General features: G+C 34.1%; 1 long non-coding RNA gene and 1 other non-coding gene across 3 annotated transcripts; one reads left to right on the forward strand and one right to left on the reverse strand.

Moving 5' to 3' along the window:
* Positions 1-789: 789 nt before the first annotated feature.
* Positions 790-904, forward strand: LOC136215828 (U5 spliceosomal RNA). Its single transcript, XR_010682831.1, has one exon. It is a non-coding gene; the product is annotated as a U5 spliceosomal RNA (small nuclear RNA).
* Positions 905-5,453: 4,549 nt separating this feature from the next.
* LOC136229131 (uncharacterized) lies at positions 5,454-8,130 on the reverse strand. 2 transcript variants are annotated; one of them, XR_010688989.1, is made up of 4 exons: positions 7,864-8,130; positions 7,268-7,492; positions 6,193-6,277; positions 5,454-5,979 (listed from the first exon to the last, which is right to left on the reverse strand). It is a non-coding gene; the product is annotated as an uncharacterized lncRNA (long non-coding RNA). The 2 variants fall into 2 exon arrangements; XR_010688996.1 differs by having other exon boundaries at positions 5,454-5,982.
* Positions 8,131-13,814: the final 5,684 nt, after the last annotated feature.

Here is a 13,814-nt window from a genome sequence, read left to right on the forward strand (position 1 = left end):
TATAAATATCAAAAGAATAATAAGAAGTTTGTACTCCAGTTTTCAGAATTCAAAATCTCTTGCCAAATTGTTTACAAACAAATCTTAATTGAGGAAGAAAATCTTTATAAAAGAAAAGGGGGAAAGAATATTTATTTACGGAATAAGGAATGCGAAGGAACCATAATGAAAATAAATGAGTATCCAGTTTGGTGCAATTGCTAAGGTGTAAAAATATCTCTAACATATTCAGGAGTAATTTTACCTTTAATGTCTAAAATGATGCAATTTTACCACTAATGTTACAACTAAGAGCAATTTTATCTTAACGTTGGTGGGGTGTTTTATCTCTAATATTGGCAAGTTGGGGTCGATTACAGACATTATTATAAAACACATATTTTGTTTCTTATTCTGCACCAATTGTATATCGGTTCGTTTAAAAAAAAAATTCATATTTTTTGTAATATTTATAAAATGATAAAGTGACTCGCATACGGATAACAAGATTTATGACCTAGTAGATAGTTTGATAAAATATTTCTCAAATTAACCAAACTTATCAAAATTATGGGTAAAATTTACTTTTAACTGTCAAAGTTAGAGGTAAAATTACATAATTTTAGACGTTAGGGATAAAATTGCTCATGCCCGTAAATGTTTAAGTTATTTTAACACCTAGTCTCCTCAAATTGTGCATCTCTACATAGGCTATTATTTATTTGTCTTATCCCACATTGGTCAGGAAGCAAATATAATCATCCGGATGCACTTATATATGGATAATGAAGGTAATTAGGTTAAACAGGAAGCCATGTGGTAAGCACAAAGCGAACTATTCTTTCGCCTTTTACTAAAGAATACCGTGTGGTTGCCACTATTAGTGGCATACGTTTATTTTTGGAAGTTCCTCTCTTAATAGGATGGGACTTTATCAATTTTAGTTCCAAAAGTTTACTAAGTAATTGAGTTTCGTTTGTTGCCTTGAAAAACTATGGATTTACAAATTATTCCCTTATAATTTAATAAGGGAGGAAAGATTATCTTAGGGTATTATACCGCTCCCAGTTTACTTATTGCTGTCTTTTTTTTTTTTACAATATTTACCCTTTTCATGTTTTTAAACAAAAACTCTGAAAATTCTCTCTATTCGGAAATGGATAATTAACATTTTTAAAAATATTTATTATTTTTACACGAACCTTGCCTGGACGGGAGAAAATCCCGCCTGCCCTTCATCTGCCTGTCGGCCCCCTTACGGGGGCCGAAATTGATTTTTTTCTATATTTCACATTTTAACGCGTTTGAAGTGCATTTTTAACAATTTTTATGAATTACATTTATTTGCAGGTGCCATTAGAAGATTGGCTTGGTGACGGGATCAATTAAAGTAACCATTTCATTACGGGCATAATTTTCCAAACAAGTTCTCAAGTTATTGAGTTGGCTAAAAACATTGCAATTCAACATGGTTTCAAGGTTATTATTGCTTCGCACAAAAGCAGAAACTTTTGAGATGTTCACGTGATGAACGGTATAAAGGAATTATGAAAAGTTATGAAAAGCTTTTGAGATCCTCTCGACTGCGGGATGATCTGAGTCATCCGCGTCCATAGCGACATCATCTTCCTCATCAGCTTTAATGTGTTGACGTTGTGCCACGTGCGCTCTCTGTGCGTCCACCATCAGCCTCTCTGCGTCCCGGCTCCTCTGAGCAGAGGCAGTGATGCCACGTCTGGTAGTCTGCTGCTGTCCGAAACTACCTCCAACTTTAGAATTCTGAAAAATGATAAACCAATTGAATAACGTCAATTCTTATTTACTCTAATTGAAATCTGTTTATAAATCCTAAGCATTTCCGTTATTATCTACTCCAATCCGATTAGTAATTTGTCTAATTGAGTTACGTTCTTATTTACTATCAATTTCAATACTTACGTCAATTAATGATAGATAAATACAAATTTAACGTCAAAAAAGCAATCAGGCATTTCGGTAACTCGGTGTAGGTTTTTTTTCAATTTCAGGACCCTAAAGGAAGCCCGACCAAAAATATAGCAAAAAAATTGAATATGGCCTCCCGTAAAGGGAGGTGGGAGTTTCACTCACCAGTCCTTTGGGCGAGCGGATGGGATGATCATCCGCCTACCCTTCCGACGGACAAGATGTTCATCCGTCTAGGCAAAGTTGAACGAATTCCGTCTCCAAATCCGGAGAAGGAATCGATTCAAATTTTTCCAAAAAAACGTACCGGAGGAAACATTAGTCATTTTCCTTTATCGTGTCCGTCAGCCATGATTGTTGTTCGGGTTTGTTATTTTGGAAGAAATTAGAAAGCGAATGAGAATTTTTGTTAGAAATAAATGACAAGGGTAAAAAAGTTTAAAAGGAGACTGTGATAAGTAATTAGGGGGTGGTACTAAAAAACATTATACAGTAAAACCTCTATAAATTAATAATGTCGGGATCATGAAATTTTATTAATTTATAGAGATATTAATTTAGTGAACTGGTCCAAATCGAGACCAGAAGAAATTATTATTCTAAAGAGATTATTAATTTATAAAGATTTTACTATAGAAACAATATGAAAATATATATTATAAATTCAGCTATCAACTATACTACCTCTTAAAAGAAACAAAAAAAAACAAAAAAAAAGCCTAACATAATTTTATATTTCACCGACTTTCTAAACTTATATATAAAAGTAGTTTAACTCCTTAAACTTTATAAACATTTCAACAGCTCTCTAAATTTGCTTATTTTGTATCAACTAAATACAAAAACTTATTAAACCTAAATTCTAAAAATGCATCTTCATTTATCGTGTAATTTTTTTCTTCTCTTACCTTTGAATCTATAAGAGTTAGTATTGTAGATTCGAGAGATCGAATGGATGAGGATCGAGAGTTAGTATTATGGTTTTTGTATTTAGTTGTTACAAATAAGCAAGTTTAGAGAACTAAACTACTTTTATGGACAAATTTAGGGAGTTGATGATATAAAATAAGTAAGTTTAGAAAACTGGTAAAACACTAATAAAGTTTAAGGAACCAATCTACATTTATGAACAAATTCATGAAACTGATGATGTATTAGGCCAAGAAAACTATGCATACTATATGATCATCTGTCACAATACTATATGATCACCCCTCAATATGTTAAAATGATTATGAAATAAAGATAATGACAAAAGATATGTTAGGATGATCACCCGTTATAAAAAAAGATATGTTAAAATGATCACCATCACAAAATAAATTAAAAATTAATTACACATATCTATGTCAAAATGATAAGATGATTACTCGTCGCAAAATAAAATTTTGAAAGAATTGAAATAATAAATGTAAATAATTATTTTATTAATCATTATTTTTAAAATCGTAAAATGTATAGTAGCCCATCAAATTCAGTTAACCTAATTTTCGATTTGATTCCGATTTGGTTTTTTGTTTTCTCGATTTTTTGAATTTTGTCCCTAGATATTATATGACCAAGGAATTATAAAAATCAGGGAATGATCATTTGTTCTATTGTTTGTGACAGATTTTTCAAATATCAATTATACATAATATAATTATAACCATTCATTAGAATACAAACAAGTCTATCATATATAAGTTAATCATAAACGAATACTGAATTAGAAAGAAGTCAATTAGATATAAGTTAATTAGAAGAAGAAAAAAAAGATTAAAGTATCTAAATATTGAAAAAAAAACAATTGAAGTGTCTAAATATTGAAAAAAAAAAGTGTCAAAGAAATATCTAAATATTTACAAAAATTGTCAAAATTTTACTCTATTAGTAACTATCAAAATGTACGAAACGGTTTCCGTTTATCGGCAAACTTTTTTTAAAAGACCAAAATGACAGTCAAATAATTATCAAACCATTATGTTCAAATTTTCCATTATATAATGATAGATTTGATTTTCCGTGGACGCATTAGCGGTAAATTTTTATAATTTCGTATATTAAGGGTAAATCTACATTTCTTAAAAAAAATGATAAGGAGAAATTTGGACCTTATTCCTAAAACTACTACAGTTATATAAAATCGTATTCCGGATCACTTTCCAAGCAAAGTCATATTTAAGGGTGTCAAAATGGATTGACGGATCACAAATGGGTCGTAATCAAAATTCAAAGTACAATAGAATTATACTATTTATAGTTAAGTTCAACGGTTTACTAATGGGTTAACGAGTCAATTCGTTTATTGTAGGGTTAATCGCATTTATCAATTTATGATTTGAACCCACTACGTCTCAACCCTAATTTATTTAATTTGCAGATTACGTGAATTGTGTGATCAGTGACTGACCAAATATATTTAGTCAATCTGTTAGATAAAGGCTTATTAAATTTGCAAGATGAAAACTAAAATCATCCTAAAATACGAGATATGCTTGGGTTGCAATTATAATGTTTAATTTTAATAGAAGATTAGTGGATTACAAGTTATTTCATTAGTTGAAATGTTTAGGTTGGTTATGAGATTGACTTAGAAATGGCCAATTTAGGGTAAATGCTTTCTCAGATGAGATTTTAACTTAAAAATACATAACTTCCAATTATTTATGATCTAATAGCTCTTTTAAAGTAACATACATTTCAAAACGCTTCATTCAATATACATTTTAAAATAATACATTAAATAATATAACATTTCAATGCTTACTAAACTTTACATAATTGGGTAATATAATATTTCAAATTTTACATAACACATTTGCTTCATTTATAAAGTAATATAACATTTCAATGCTTACTGTACTTTACATCTCAACGTGGACACTAAACTTGGTTAAATATATACCTTTTCATCTTTCCAGATTATTTTTTATTCTACTTTACACGAGTTTAGAAGGTTGATCATATCATTTTAAATAAGTTCAAAGAGCTAAGAAAACACTATGTAATTTTAAAAGACCAATCGATTTTGCTCAGTCAAGTCCAGAGGACTCTGAATGTACTATTTCATGTATTTTTTGTTAGTTTTTTCTTAATGTATTAATTTTAAAACAGAAATCTACAATCAATCTATTCAAATGATATTATTAAAGCTAAAAACACAGCTGCCTTCACGAATCTTTTATTTCATTTTGATTTCTATAGTTGTTCAACATAATAAAATACACATAATTAAGCCATATAATTTTTAAAGATTAGATCTCTAATCTTTAGTTTTTATACACAATGAGTCTTTCACTACAAACTTGACTAAATGAGACGTTATTGAGGAGTTTAATGTGTATAAAAAATGGTCCAAACACTTAATCGGAAATAATAAATAAAAAGTTTAGTTGTGAAATTTAGCCATTAAAATCAAATTTAACAAACATATTTAATCTTGTAATCTACAACTACAACAGTAAAAAAAAAAAAGAAGAGGGTTGACATTCTTAAAGGAAAACTCAATCAATATAGACACAGACACGAGCTTTTTATAGATAGATACACACAGATAAAGATATATTCAAAATTAAATAACTTTATCATCGATCAAACAAAATTAAATAGCAGATTTTTTTCAAATCATTTTATTTTTTGTTACGAGGAGGGGCTATGCCCCGAGCAAGAAGAAAAAGTAAAAAAAAGCAAAAGAACTAAGAACCCAAAGACTAGGAGTCTGAACGCACTATGCACGTCATACAGGTCCCTCTAGAATCAGCACTTAAGGACTGAGAAGTTTGTCATCCAATCGGCTGATCGGTTCCCTTCCCTATAAGTATGAATCAGCCTCACTTGGCAGTCCGGTGCAATAATCTCACAGCTCTTCTCTAAACGTCTGTGAGCATTCAGTAATACGGGCCTGCAGGAAACTATATTTCTCCTGAGGGAAAGGTGAAGTTGGAGAAACATAAAATAAACCTAGTATTCCGTATTTGAGTAGGGGATTCTGATCATCGTCTGTCTCCCGAGGCAGGGCAACATTCTTCGCCTTCAATGAACTTTCTGCAATCTCAAGTGCCCCTCCCTGGATAACTACTAATTTAGAGGTATCTCATATCAGCATGAAGATAGCCATCTAACACAAAAAAAAAAAAAAAAAAAAAAAAAAAAAAAAAAACTTGGCTTGATAGGATAACTACTAATTTAGAGCATACTGCAAACCACATACATGGATTGACAACATGCTAATTTAGAGCAAGAGCTAAAAGACAATATTGAACTTCATCTTCAGAGTTGATTGCTTACCATATATATAGCACTCTTCAACTATGTTAAGTGCCCATGATCGAGACCACTCAAGGCCTTTGGAGACTTCAAGTAAGGATATATCCTGAAACCAGCATAATAACTAGCTAGTAAGGATACTGTGATGAGAGTGCAGTTGCTGCTCTATGTCGTGCTGCTTTGTCAGGAATAGATACAACTTGCTGGAGCTGTGCGTGCGTTTGTATAATCTATAAGTGCCTATAGATTTGGACGAGACTCAGGTTTGGGCTTTACTTTAAAATAATTGAATGAGGCTCAGTGCATGCATATAGATTTTTGCTAAAACCATGAACATGGATGACAACAACTCTTAGGAAAATAAATGTTCAATCTGAAATACACATCTCTAACTAAGACTTGGGTTTTGCAAATCCAATTCCAATTTACAAATTGAAACTAAAAGCTTACATTCAAATATATTTCAGTCTCAGATGCCACTGTTCCTATATGGATAAAGACAGTCTATAACATGTGAATGAAGCTCATAATCTTATATTGGATTGTCATTTCCATTTGGTTGTAAGCAAGGAACTAATATCTGAATAACCTCAGTAGATATTTATTAAAGTTAAATTAGTCTGCTGTCATCAGTTTGTTAATAATGTGCCCCTAGAGCCGACCTTGACTAAGGGAGACGTTATTGAGGAGTTCAATCAAATGTGTATAAAAACTGGCTCAACTAACGTATTTAATCTTGAACAATTCCCTAAAGGAATTGCAATCTACGACTACAACTAGGATTAACTAAAGACCATTCTTCTAATGTGCTAGAGATATATGCCAGATCTCTGAGGCGTTAGATTCTAGCGCCCTGGAAGCATGGAGATAGCCATCTCAGCATGAAGATAGCCATCTAACACACACAAAAAAAAATATACAGCTCAATAATGACCCCGTTTTCATTGCAAAAAAAGGAAAACTAGTATTAACTGCTAATTTAGAGCATATGGCAAATCACAGGGATTATATACTCAAAAACATATATAGACTAGAGCAAGAGTTAAAAGACAATATTGAACTTCAATTTTATGGAATGTGAGAGTTGATTGCTTACCATATAGCACTCTTTATCTACATGAGATGAGACTCAACTATGCTAATAGCCCATGATCTAATCCACTCAAGCTGTCCAGACATTTTTTCTACTGAATAGGGATCTTTAATAGCTTCCATCATCCCCAGCCAAAATTGAGTTCTTCTGTTACTGGGCGTATACCTGATGATAAACACCACCGAACATCTCCAAGAACCGGAGGGACTAATTCACCTAGAAGCACATCTGTAAACATGAAAGCGAATTGTTTATTAAAAAAATCCACCATTTTCAACTAAGCAGAGAAGAAGTAACCTAAACCTAAAAAAAAAAGGGGGTTAACTGGTCGCTGGTTTGTGAAGCCAGCCCGCGAACCCTCCACTCCTAAAAGCGAAACGGCATCCGGATATCTACCCACGCAAACCCAACCTGGTGAGCTGGGTCATACATACCATCACAGTGTTGCCTCCACTGGGATGACAGACTTGCGTTGCTAAGCCCGGCGATAGGAATGTATTGCGATATAGATATAGGTTATAAAGTATAAAATAAATCTATAATAAACAGATGTGGGATAGAAAACACTAAACTGGTGAGATGAGATGAGATGAACTTACAGATCTTCATCCATGGGCAAAACACTGAGTCGATTACGTCTTCAACTGAGCTTTTCTACTTCAGCTGAGCTTTTCTTCTTCTTCTTCTGATCTAGTAGCATCTCATCATATTCTTCTTCTTCTGGAAATGGAAATGGAAATTGGGAAGAGAAAGAGATCGAAAGTTTCTTCTAAAGTCCTAGAAAGAAATGAACCAACTTCTTTAATGGTGGGGTGGAGTCTGTCTGGCAACATTTCATTTTTCTAGTATTTGTTAAGGTTGGGGTAGAGTCTGGCATCTATTCTTATTTTAATTTAATGGCTCTATTTTTTTCTAATCTTCTACTTAACAAATCATTAAACCCCATTTTTCTTTTTTTATCCATGAAAATGGATTCATGTATTCAACCAAACAAAATTCAATTGATTTTTTCATATCTGAATTTCAATTGATTTTTTTTTTTAGTTAAATTGAAATTCTCACCAATCACTCACTCACGGTATACGAGACAAACTCAACACGAAAATCGTGACCAAACTTAATTGAACAACCTCGATTATAATGTTCATGAACACGCTCGTGAACAAGTTTGGTTCAATTATTATTTTAATAATAATATTTCTATAAAGGGATCGAAATGTAAAACAATGTAATTACTATGCATTTTATAACGAGCTAAGCATGAGTAGATCAAAGCTCGGCTCGATAACATCTCTAGAGCGAAGCAAGAAAACCAAATAAAACCTTTATAGAATAATTTAATCTTGTAGATTTCAAAAGTATGCATTTTTGTGTTAAAAAAAATTCAAATTAGTAGAATTATCGTGTTCTTCATTAGCGAAGTTCATGAACCAAATTAATGAGCTCGTTAACAAGCTCTCGTACAGTTCGTAAGCAGCTCTCGAACAAAATTTTGACCTCGAGCTCGTCAATTTTATGACGATCTGAGCATGAGTAGACCAAAGCTCGGCTCGACTTAACTCAATAACAGCTCTAGAACGAAGCAAGAAAAACAGTTTTTTCCAACAATAAACAGCAAACCATAACAGCAACAGCAAACCGTAACAGTAACAGCAAACAATAGGTAAAACAAACGGGCCCTAAATCTCCCTCAAAACTTACTTTTTATTGACTTCCTCCAATCGAACCGAAGGAAGTTTACTTCTTCAACTCTTACTTTCATCTAGCTTTCAATTGTTGACAATTTTAGCTTAATTAGAGACTTAAGTCCCGTTTGTTTGGGGGAAAATATTGTGTTCTGGAAAATTTTATGCAGGGAAAATATTGTGCAGGAAAATAAAATATTTTTCAGTGTTTGACAACAACACTGGAAAATATTTTTCAGCGTTTGGCTACAACGCTGGAAAATATTTTCCACCACTAAAAACGTGAAAAAACACAAAAAAAAAACGTGAAAATTTATTAAAAACACGAAAAGTGGAAAAATGCGAAAATCACGAAAAGTAAAAAAATATTTAAAAACATGGAAAAAGTGGAAAAACACGAAAAATGTGAAAAAAAATTAATGTTAAAAACACGAAAAACATTTTTTCACATTTTAGCATGTTTTGTACGTTTTCTCGTGTTATTAACGTTATTGTGTTTTTTTGCATTTTTTCGTGTTTTCACGTTTAGTTTTTCAGTTTTTCCTTTTTCACGTTTTTTATTTTTCTCACTTTGTTACTTTTTCGTGTTATTCACGTTTTCATGTTATTCGTATTTTTCATGTTTTTGTGTTTTTTACTTTTTCGTGTTTTGTTTGCAGTTTTCGTCTTTTCATGTTTTTCGTATTTTTCATGTTTTTGTGTTTTTTACTTTTTCGTGTTTTGTTTGTATTTTTCGTCTTTTCATGTTTATCGCATTTTTTACTTATTGTCACGTTTTTGTGTTTTAGCATTTTTCGCGTTTTCGTGTTTTTCGTATTTTTCACGTTTTTGTATAATTCGCGTTTTCTCACTTTTTCGCGTTTTTCATGTTTTGTGCTTTTTCAAGTGTTTGCTTTTTTGTGTGTTTTTGTGTTTTTCACGTTTGTTCACCTTTTCATGTTTTTGCGGGTTTTTTGTCATATTCTCGTGTTTTGTAACGTTATCACGTTATTCATGTTTTTTCGTGTTTCATATTTTAGTATTTTTACATTTTTTAACGTTTTTCTCATTTTTCTCTAAACGCGAATATTTTGGGGAAAATGTTTTACCATTTTCCCTTATTTCTTCCTTCATTTTCTATTGACTTGCCACTTATTTTCCTTTGACTTATTTTCCTGCCCAAACAAATACTGGAAAATTGGAAAAATATTTTCCTGCAGAATATTTTCCCCCAAACAAACGGGGCCTTAGAGAGTGTTTGGTTACCTACTTTTCACTTCATATTTGCCTTTTCAATTTAAAAGACAGAGTTTGATGTGTTTGGTTAGACACTTGTTGTTTGCCTTTTACAAAACACAAGAAATCCTTACTTTTTGGAAAAGTAGCCTTTTCGAAAGGTAAACAGTAAACATGAGCTAGAACCAGTAAACAGCAAGTAGCCAAACAGACCCTTAATCACATGTTCAATAATGGATTTGGAATTAGTTGAGTGAATCAACCAACTTTAATCATAAAGACAAATAATTCTACTCAAATTCCAGTTGTGATGCATAAAATTTTGACCCATTTTTGGACCTGTTACAGTTCGAATTTTGAAATATGGTCTTCTACAAAGTCGAAGGGATATGCCTTTGCTTTTCACAGAAATTTGAATCACCTCAATACGAATTTGTACGTGAAAGTTATGCTCTGATTGCGAAAGGACATCAAATTTGAAAAGGTTATGTGGATTATAATTTATTTCACTTGATTTTTAATGCGAAAACACCTAAAAGCTATGAAATAATATAAATGAGTCCCAAAACATAAATTAACAAATAATTAAAAAAAATTAACGTAAAACTAAAATGTGAATGCATGAATTTAATTCTGAAAATAATAAAAAAAAAGATACAAATGCAACCTAACACCCTACTGATTATATTTGCAACAACTTTTCCGCATAAGGAAAAATGTTTTTTTTTGAAAGAGGAAAAATATTTAAATAGAGATAATGAAAAATAGACACAAAAATAATATATGGATATATACTCATCCTTTTATTTGTTTTAGAATTTGTTTGAGTTTAAAATTTAATTAGATCAAAAAACGAAAGAAAATGAAGTTTTCGGCCATGTCTTGTTCCTTGTAACAAGTTTGCTCTGTCTTGTTCCTTGTAACAAGGTTTAATTTCTGTAAATCAATGGCATCTTCAAGTTCAATCGAGGCTGACTATGCGAATCTGAGTCTGGCAGAAGAGGAGAATGGAGGAATGACCGTGGGTGAGGAGGATCTTCGTACGAAACGGCTGGACTTCCGTTGGTGTTTAGCAGGGAGGTTTCTCTCGGATAAAATTGTTGATTTTCCGGCTATGAAGGACCTTATGGCTGCACTCTGGAAACCAGGGAAGGGAGTATATATCTGTGCCATTAATCCAAATTTGTTCATTTTTCAGTTCTTCCACGAGATTGATGTTCGAAGGGTGTATGAAAATGGTCCATCGAATGGAGCCAACTGATTCACCTGCACTAGTCCCTTTGTTTCATATTGATCTCTGGGTTCAAGTGTTCAATTTACCTCATGGATTTATGTCTGAAAAGGTATCTGTTATGATTGGGAATTATGTTGGTCAATTTGTATCCTCCGATCCAAATAATTTTCATGGTGTGTGGAGGGAGTTTATGCGGATTAGAATATCGATGGATGTTCGAAAACCTCTTATGAGGCAGATGAAGTTGAAACGTGCTGGTGGCGATTGGTTTTGGGTGGAGTTCAAATACGAACGCATCCGGAAGTTCTGTTTTGTGTGCGGATTCTTGGATGAGTTTGCTTGCCCAAAGGTGTATGAATCCCCTGCTGGAATGCCTGATAAGCCATATGGCTCGTATATGCTTGCTCAAACTGGTCGTAAGCAACTCACTAAGGGATCGAAGTGGCTGGTTAATTCCTCAGAGCCATTGCAGGGTGAGCAACCAGGTCAGGGAAGTGGAACCGTCGATCAGGGAGTTGCTGCTACTGCCAGAAAGTTGGGCTCCGGGATTGCGGTTGAGAAAGGCAGTTGTGGAGGTAGTGGACATTCAACTACTGTGGAGAGTGAGAAGGGTGCAATGGTAGTTGGGCAAATTAGTGGAGATAGTGGGGATGCATCTTTGAAATCAACTAACCCTAGTAAATTGATGACTGATAAGGAAAATAGGGGCAGTATAATCGTGTTTGAGACTAAAAGAGGAGAAAGGAGATTAGCCCTCAAGCGGAGGATGAAGTGTCAGAAATTTTTATTAATACTTTAGGCCCAAAAAACGGGCCTGGAGAGGGCTCTGCTGGACAGGCCCGCCTGGCATTATGAGTATTTTGGCCTGGAACTGCCGTGGGATGGGCAACTCACGTGCGGTTGGCGTTCTTGTGGATATTGCTCGTCAATACAAACCAGATATAATTTTTCTTTCAGAAACGAAGATTTGTCTTAGTCGATTGGATGCAATCCGGCGAAAGTTGGATTTTACGGGTTGTGTGAGTATGGATCTGATGGGCCAAAGTGGGGGATTGGGCCTTATTTGGAGGGAGATGGAGATGGTGCAAATAATAGACACTCATAGGAATTTCATTGATGTTCGTTTGGTACAGGCATCTGACTCTTGTTGGAGGTTTACTGGTTTTTATGGGGTTCCGGAACGGTCTCGTCGTGCAGAATCTTGGGACCGGTTGTGCTATCTTGCTTTGCAATCGGATTTACCATGGTGCTGTATTGGGGATTTTAATGATTTACTTTCCCAGGAAGAGAAGAGGGGATGGCGGGTTCACCCGTAGGGTTTGATAGATGGGTTCAGGGAGGCGGTTGTGCAAAGTGGGTTGGTGGATTTGGGATTTGTGGGGCATCTGTTTACTTGGGAACGGGGAAGGGGAACTGATCGATGGGTTGAAGAGCGGCTGGACCGCGCGTTTGTGTCGCAGACATGGCTAGATTTATTTCCAAACGCTGAAGTTAAGGTACTGAATTTTACCTCATCAGATCATTTACCTCTTCTTTTGTCTCTTCAGCAGCAAAGCAAGAAAGTTTGGGTAAAGAAGTTCAGATTTGAAAATTCGTGGCTTCATAATAGCTGCTGCCGCCGAATTGTTGAAAACGCTTGGAGAAATTGTGTGACGGATCAGATTTCAACAAAAATTGAGGCGTGCGGAAAGGAGTTGTGGAATTGGGGGAAAGATTATATGAGTTCTATGAAACGGCAATTGGCTCAGGTGAAGGAAGCATTAACTCGCCTTAGAGGTCGGCGGGATGGTGTTGGATTGCAGAATTTCAAAACACAGCAGGAACTGTACTATCAGTTACTAGGACAAATGGAGGTATTTTGGAAGCAGCGGTCCAAGGCTTACTGGCTGAAGTTGGGTGACACCAACACGCGTTTCTTCCATGCTTTTGCGAATGGTCGGAGAAAACGCAATAAAATTGAGAAATTGAGGGCTGAAAATGGAGTTTGCCGTACTTGGGAAGATGGAATTGATGGTGTTATGAAATATTATTTCCAGGATTTATTTCAATCAGCCAACTCGTTTTCAATGGAAACTTTGGATAATATTCGCCAGGTAATTTCCGAGGAGCAGAATGTGGCTCTTTTACAAGAAGTGACTATGCAGGAGGTTCGACAGGCTGTGTTTAGTATGCACCCGGATAAGGCGCCAGGACCTGATGGAATGAATCATGCGTTCTATCAAACGTTCTGGCCACTGATTGGGGGTGATGTGTTGAAATTTTGCAGAGGTTTCATTGAATCCGGTTATTTACCGTCTGGAATAAATGATACGCATATTGTACTTATTCCAAAAAAGAATATTCCAAAAAAGAAGCAGCCTGAAACGATGATGGATTTTAGGCCAATCTCATTATGCAATGTGCTATACAGAGTGCT

Source organism: Euphorbia lathyris, chromosome 1 (genome assembly GCF_963576675.1).
Source record: "Euphorbia lathyris chromosome 1, ddEupLath1.1, whole genome shotgun sequence".
In the NCBI taxonomy this organism is placed as follows: Eukaryota; Viridiplantae; Streptophyta; class Magnoliopsida; order Malpighiales; family Euphorbiaceae; genus Euphorbia; species Euphorbia lathyris.